Below are 8,655 nucleotides of genomic sequence, written 5' to 3'. Positions count from 1 at the left end.
GTGGGTTGAGGTAAGAAACTGCAAGGGTAAAAGGACCCTGATGGCAGTTGTATACAGACCTCCCAACAGTGGCCGGGAGGTGGACCACAGATTACTACAGGAAATAGGAAAGATGTGTCAAAAGAGCAATGTTATGACAGCCATAGGAGATTTCAACATGCAGGTTGATTGGGAAAATAAGGCTGGTAATGGATCTCAAGAAGGTGAGTTGTTGTATGCCTACAAGATGACTTTTTAGAGCAGTTTGTTGTTGAGCCTACAAGGAGATCAACTTTACTGGATTGGCTGTTAAGAAATGAACCAGAGGTGATTAGGGAACTTAAGGTAAAAGAATCCTTAAGAGGACATGATCACAATATGATGGAGTTCAAACACGAGGAAATCTGCAGACGCTGGAAATTCAAGCAACACACACAAAAAATGCTGGTGAACGCAGCAGGCCAGGCAGCATCTATAGGAAGTGGTACAGTCGACGTTTCGGACCGAGACCCTTCGTCAGGACTAACTGAAAGGAGAGAGAGTAAGAGATTTGAGAGCGGGAGGGGGAGATCTGCAATGATAGGAGAAGACAGGAGGGGGAGGGATGGAGCTAAGAGCTGGACAGGTGATTGGCAAAAGGGATACGAGGCTGGAGAAGGGAGAGGATCATGGGACAGGAAGCCTAGGGAGAAAGAAAGGGGAAGGGGAGCCCAGAGGATGGAGAGCAGGCAAGGAGTTATAGTGAGAGGGACAGAGGGAGAAAATAAATAAATAAATAAATAATAAGGGATGGGGTACGAAGGGGAGGTGGGGCATTAACGGAAGTTAGAGAAGTCAATGGCATGAACAAAAAGCAAAAGAGAGCATACAACAAAGCAAAAAATTAGTGGGAAGATAGAGGATTGGGAAGCTTTTAAAAACCTACAAAGAGCGACTAAAAGGATCATTAGGAGGGAAAAGAAGAAATATGAAAGCAAGCTAGTAAACAATATTAAAGCTTTTTCAAATATGTAAGAAATAAGAGATGAGAGTGGATATTGGACTGCTAGAAAATGAGGCCGGAGAAATAATAATGGGGGACAAGGAGCTGGCAGATGAACTAAACGAGTATTTTGCATCAGTCTTCACTGTGGAAGACAATAGCAGTGTGCCAGATGTTGAAGAGTGTGAGGGAAGAGAAGTGAGTGCAGTTACTATTACAAGAGAGAGGGTGCTCAAAAATCTGAAAGACCTAAGGGTACATAAGTCACCCAGACCAGATGAACTGCACCCTAGGGTTCTGAAAGAGGTAGTGGGAGAGATTGTGGAGGCATTAGTAATGATCTTTCCCTATAATCTTTCAACCTTATTGATATCCTTCCTGTAGGTAGGTGACCAAAACTGCACACAATACTCTAAATTAGACCAATGTCTTATACAACTTCAACATAACATCCCATGTCCTGCACTCAATACATTGATTCATTGATTTATGAAGGTCAATATGCCAAAAGCTTTCTTTACGAGCCTCTCTACCTGTGATATCACTTTCAACGAATTATGCACCTGTGTTCCCAGATCCCTTTGTTCTACCACACTCCTCAGTGCCCTACCGTTCACTGTGTAAGACCTACCCTGGTCGGTCCTACTGAAGTGCAAAACCTTGCACTTGTCTGCATTAAATTTCATCTGCCTGTTTTCAGCCCATTTTTCCAGCTGGTGCAGGTCTCTCTGCAAGCCATAATATCCTTCCTCACTGTCCACAACACTCACAATCTTGGTGTGATCCGCAAATTTGCTGATCCAGTTGACCACATTGTCATCCAGATCATTGATATAGACGACAAATAACAAAGGACCCAGCACCACTCCCTGCGGCACTCCCCTAGTCACAGGCCTCCGTGAGGCAACCATCTACTGCCACTCTCTGGTTCCTCCCACAAAGCCAATGTCTAATCCAAATTACTACCTCAATCCAGAATGCCGAATGACTGAACCTTCTTGATCGGGCTCCCATGCAGGACCTTGTCAAATGCCTTACTAAAGTCCATGTAGACAACATCCACTGCCTTGCCTTCATCCACTTTCATGGTAATGCTCTTGAAAAAAACTCTATAAGATTGGTTAGACATGACCTACCACGCACAAAGCCATGCTGACAATCCTTAATCAGTCCATATCTATCCAAATCCAGTCCCTTAGAACACTTTCCAGTAACTTTCCCACAACTGATGTCAGACTTATCGGCCTATGAATTCCTGGTTTCTGTTTAGACCCTCTTTCAAACGGCAGAACAACATTGGCTATCTTTCAATCCTCTGGTACCTCACCTGTCGGTAAGAATGATTTAGATATCTCTGCTATGGCCCCGGCAGTTTCTTCACTTGTCTCCCGTAGAGTTTAAGGGAACACCTTGTCAGGCCCTGGGAATTTATCCACCTTGGTTTGCCTCAGGGTAGCAAATGCCTCCTCCTTTGTAATCAGTACAGGCTCCATGAAGTTGATGCCACTTTGCCTCACTTCTATAGACTCTGCGCCCATCTCCTGAGTAAATACAGATGCAAAGAATTCATTAAAGATCTCCCGTAACTCTTTTGGCTCCACACATGGATGATAGTTCTGATCTTCCAGAGAACCAATTTTGTCCCTTGCAGTCCTTTTGTTCTTAACATACCTGTAGAAGCCCTTGGGATTCTCCTTCACCTTGTCTGCTAGAACAACTTCATGTCTTCTTTTAACCTTCCTGATTTCTTTCTTAAGTGTTCTCTTGTATTTCTTGTACTCCATAAGCACCTCAATTTTTCCTGCCTGCCTATACCTGCAATGCACCTCCTTTTTTCTCTTAATCAGGGCCTTAATATCTCTTGGAAAACAAGGTTCCCTACACTTGGTATATTTACCTTTTGCAAAGTGTTCCCCTACACAAACTTCTGTTACCCGTCCTGTCTCATTCTCTAATAGAAGATCCAGTACTGCACGCTCTCTTGTTGGGACTTCTATGTACCGATGAAAGGAACTTTCAAATGAACACATTTGACAAACTCTATCCCATCTAGTCCTTTTACAGTATGGGATTCCCAGTCAATATGTGGAAAGTTAAAATCACCTACTATAACAATCTTATGGTTCTTGCAACTGTCTGCGATCTCTTTACAAATTTGTTCCTTGAAATCCCTTGGACTGTTGGGTGGTCTGTAATATAGCTTCACTAACGTGGTTATACCTTTCTTATTTCTCAGTTCCACCCATAAATCCTCACCAGTCTGTTCTGGACTCTGGTTCCATCCAACTGCAACTCTAGTTTAAACCCCACTGTTCAGCATTAAGCATTAACAAGCCTTCCTGCTCGGGAATTAGTCCCCCTCCAGTTTAGATGCAAACTGTCCCATCTGTACAGGTTCCACCTTCCCTGGAAGAGAGCCCAATGATCCACAAATTGTAAGCTCTCCCTCCTACACCAACTCCTTAGCCACGTGTTAAAACTGCATAACTTTCCTAGTTTGGCCTCACTAGCACGTGGCAAGGGTAGCATCTCTGAGATCACAACCCTGGAGGTCCTGTAACTTAGCACCTAACTCCTTGAATTCCCTATGCAGAACATCCTCACTTGTCCTACCCACGTCATTGATAAATACATGGACCTTGACCTCTGGCTGTTTACCTTCCCACTTAAGAATGCTGAGGACTCAATCTGAGATGTCTCAGGAGGTAACATACCATCCAGGAATCTCATTCTCACCCACACAACCTTCTTCCTGTCCATTCCCCTAACTGACAAAACTCCATGCAGACCCAAGGTCAGAAGTGAACCCTGGTCTCTGACACTGTGAGGTAGCAGCTCTGTCAGCTGAGGCACTCAGCTCACTTGCTGCTTAAACCATAAGTATGGATTTTGTTACATCTGGACTTGACTATCCAGTGCATGGCAATACAGCTGTGAGTCCAAACAAAACTCTGTGGACATGTTCCAACAAGCAATGAGTCCTGTTCACCCATCACACCTGTGTTTACTGCCCTAAACTGGTTCTTGGTTAAACAACTTCTCCATAATAAAATCCTCATCCTTATTTTTAAATTCCCCCTGTCTTCCATGTACAATCTCCTCCAGTCCTACAAGATCATACCAAAAGACCTCAAGATATGAGTAAAATTAGGCCATTCAGCCCATCAAGTCTGCCCTGCTATTTGATCATGACTGATTTATTATCCCTCTCAACCCCATTCTCCTGCCTTCTCCCCGAAACCTCTGACACCATTCTTAATCAAGAACCTATCAACTTCCACTTTAAATATAGACAATGACTTGGCCTCCACAACCATCTGTGTTAATGAATTCCACGGATTCCCCACCTTCTGGCTAAAGAAATGCCTCTTTATCTCTGTTCTAAAGCGACGTCCTTCTACTCTGAGGCTGAACTCTTTGGTTCTAAACTCCCCCACTATTGGTAGCATCCTCTCCATCTCCACTCTACCTTGGCCTTTCAATATTCAATAGGTTTTAATGTGATTCCCCCCTCATTCTTCTAAACTTCAGTGAGTACAGGACCAGAGGTTCATACTGTAGGTTAACCCTTTCATTCCTGGGATCATTCTTGTGAATCTCCTGTGGACATCACCCATTGCCAGTACATCCTTTCTTAAATCATCCAAGTGCGATCTGACCAATACGTTATAAAGCCTCAGCGTTACATCTATGCTTTTCTATTCTAGTCCTCTCAAAATTAATGCTAACATTGCATTTGCTTTCCTTACTACCCACTCAATCTGCAAGTTAACCTTTAGAGAATCCTGCACTAGGATTCCCAGGCCCTTTTGCATTTCTGACTTCTGAATTTTCTTTCCATTTAGAAAACACCTTCATTCCTTCTACCAAAGTGCATGACCAAACACTTCCCTACACTGTACTCCATCTGCCACTTCTTTGCCTATTCTCCTAATCTGTCCAAGACATCCTGCAGATTCCCTGCTTCCTCAACACTACCTGCTCCTCCACCTATCTGTGTATCATTTGCAAACTTGGCCACAAATCCATCTATTCTGTCATCCAGGTTATTGACGCATAACGTGAAAGAACCTGTCTCAACACCACCACCCTCCCCCCGGAACACCAGAAAAGGCCCCCTTTATTCCTGCTGTTCGTCTTCTGCCAGTCAGCCAATCTTTTGTTCTTGCTAGTATCCTTCCTGTACAGGTGCCCCCCACTTTTCAGACGTTTGCTTTACGAAACCTCACTGTTACGAAAGACCTACATTAGTTCCCTGTTTTCACTTTCAGAAGGTGTTTTCACTGTTATGAAGAAAGGCAGCGTGCGATAAAAAGGCAGCGTGTGCCCCAAGCAACCGCTCTCCCCCGAATTCTCACCGGCATTGCTTTAACACGTGCCTGTGAGCAGCCGTTTGCAAGATGAGTTCTATGGTGTCGGAAAAGCCTGAAAGAACTCGAAAGAACACTTAGCATAAAACTAGACATAATTAAGCGTTTCGATCTTGGTGAACGAAGTAAGGACAAAGGGAGTTTGGCTTGTGGAAGCTGACGAACATGATGGTGAAGGGGTTTTGGCATCCCATGACCAAGAACTGATAGATGAAGAGCTGATGCAATTGGAAGAGGAAAGGATAACAATCGAAACTGAATTCATTAGCAAACTGAACGTGAAGCAACTGCGTGAGATTTTCGCTGCAATGATAAAGTACGACTTTAATTTTGAAAAGGTACATAGGTTTAGGGGATATTTGCAAGATGGTTTGAGTCCTTATAAAGAACTATATGATAGAAAAATGCGTGAGACTCAGCAGTCAAGCAAGCCTTCCACATCAGCAACAGTAGATGACGAACTTTGACCTTCGACATCGAGGCAGGTAGTCATAGAAGATAAGCTGCCTGCTCTAATGGAAACATACGACGAGATGATACCCCAGTGTCCCACCACCCCAACACCCAGGCCGCGGACAGATACCGATTCGCGGAGAATAGTCAGTCATACTTTATTGATCCCGGGGAAAATTGGTTTTCATTACAGTTGCCCCATAAATAATTAGGTGCCGTCCAACACGTAATTGTCCGCCCAGATCAGAGACGACGCAATCGGAAATCAGCACTGATCTGGGCCGACAATTATGTGCCGGGCGGCACCTAATTAATTAGCATGTTTATTTCGGCTTTTTTCTTAAAGATGTGCTGTGTACCTCCCGGCTACTGCTGCACCCCTGCATGCTTCGCGGATCGGTATCGATCGGCGGCCTGGAGGGTGGGGACCACTGCACCACCCAACCTACGACGACTCAGTCTAACACACCATCATCAGTGTGCTCGTTGCTGAACCAATTCCAGTAAGTGATACTACACTGTACATACATTATTTCTACTTTATATAGGCTGTGTATTTTTACGTGTTATTTGGTATGATTTGGCAGCTTCATAGCTTAAAGGTTACTGGAGAGCGCTTGCGCCGTGTTTTTGCCAACAGCGCTTGCATGAGATTTTCTGCCGACAGCAGTTGCATGAGATTTTCGCTACAGCGAACAGTGCAGTAATCGTTGTGGAAAAGTACTTCTACTTTATATAGGCTGTGTATTTATCATATCATTCCTGCTTTTACTATATGTTACTGTTACTTTAGGTTTTATGTGTTATTTGGCACGATTTGGTAGGTTATTTTTGGGTCTGCGAATGCTCGCAAAATTTTCCCATATAAATAAATGGTAATTGCTTCTTCACTTTACGACATTTCAGCTTACGAACCATTTCATAGGAACGCTGTACCTTCGGATGGCGGGGGAAACCTGTAATACCATGGACTCTTACCTTGTTAAGAAGCCTTATGTGCAGCACCTTGTCAAAGGTCTACTGAAAATCCAAGTAAAGAACATCCACTGGCACTGCTTTGTCTATCCACTGATCTCCTTTGTATAACTGCCTGTTATTTCCTCAAAGAATTCCAACAAGTTTGTCAGGCAAGATTTACCCTTAAAGAAATCATGCTGACTTCAGCCTATTTTATCATGTGCCTCCAGGTACCCCAAACCTCATCCTTAATATGTTGTTTCTTCTTTTTTTATACAAGGCCAAGTTGCTACTCAACTTAGTATGGATGGAAAGTGCAAGGAGCCAGCCGGATTCGAACTTGGGACCATTTGCCTCAAAGTCCAGTTGGCTATCCTTAATATAGACTCCAACATCTTCCCAATCATTGAGGTCAGACCAACAGGCCCATAATTTCCTGTATTTTGCCTCACTCTCATCTTAAAGAGTGGAGTGACACTTGCAATTTTCCAGTCCTCTGGAACCTTTCCAGAATCTAGTGATTCTTGAAAGATCACCAATAAGGTCTCCACAATCTCTTCAGCTACCTCTTTCAGGTGATTTACCTACCTTCAGTTCAGACCTTTCAGTTTCCCAAGTACCTTCTCCCTGTTAATAGCAACTGCACTCATTTCTGCCCCCTGACAATCTCAAACTTCTGACATATTGCTAGTGTCTTCCAGTGAAAACTGATGCAAAATACTTATTCAGTTCATCCACCATTTCCTTGTCCCCCATTACTACCTCTCCAGCATCGTTTTCCAGCAGTCCAATATCCACTCTCGCCTCTCGTTTATTCTTTATATATCTGAAACAACTCTTGGTATCCTCTTTCTTCCATAAATCTCTCTCCACCTTTAAGTCTGTTCTTAGCATCTGCCAGTTGCCTCAAGAGCTCTTGTTTGTGTTCAGTGTGGACTTTTTATTAAAAAAATCATGGGATTTCTTCCCATTTCAAAGGTGCCTAGGAGGTACACCAGACTGGCAAGATTAAAGGGAGTGGGTGAGTTTAAGGAAAACCTAGGAAAGGCAGTGGTTCAGTTGAGAGGGAGCAGAAAAAATGAGTGGGTGGGTTTAAAGGCAACAAAGGTAAGAAACCACAGCTTTAAATACATGCCGGTGGATGGGAGTGGATGAATTGGAAAGCACATGTTTAAAGGGAGAAATTCAAAAGTAGAAGATTAAAGGGAACTGGGAAAAGGGGAGCAGGTGAGTTTAAGGGGATCATAGATAATGTTTGTTTGTTTACTTAAATTAACATTTTGTGTAATTAAATTTAATTGAGGCAGAAAATATGGCTGTTTATTACTAAAATGAAAATTATACTACCCCATGACAGATTGTTGCACTTTTTGGGTGTAATTTCAGTGTGAAAATAAATGCTTTCCTTTGAGCAATGCAGTCACTGTTGGTTCTATTTTGCGAGAGGGATGCCAGAGAAAATTTGAGTGAAAGACCAAAAGTTTGGCAGAATGGTACAGAACAGCAACAGAGACAGTCAGTGTAAAGGCTGGTTTCACAAGAAAATAAAGGAAACCTTTATTTATTACTACCTGCAAAAGAGCCCTGATAAAGGGTCTCCACCCAAAACATTGACTGTTTACTCTTTTCCATAGATTACAAATAAGAGGTCATGCATTAAGGGTGAAAAGTGAAGAGCTAGGGGAACATGAAGGGAAACATCTTCACTCAGAGGGTAGGGGATATGGAGGGCTATGGTCATAGTGCAGGTCTATATGAATAAAGAGTTTAAATGCCTCAGCACAGACTAGATGGGCCAAAAGACCCATTTCTGTGCTGTACTTGTCTATGACTTAATAGGCTAAATGTGTTGGTGTTCCGAGGGACCTTCCACACCTTTAACTTTGTGGTTTGTGCATAATGTGCAAGTAATTC

Source organism: Mobula hypostoma, chromosome X1 (assembly GCF_963921235.1).
Source record: "Mobula hypostoma chromosome X1, sMobHyp1.1, whole genome shotgun sequence".
NCBI lineage: Eukaryota > Metazoa > Chordata > Chondrichthyes > Myliobatiformes > Myliobatidae > Mobula > Mobula hypostoma.
The sequence above is the reverse complement of the archived record's forward strand: the minus strand, read 5'-3'. Positions refer to the sequence as shown.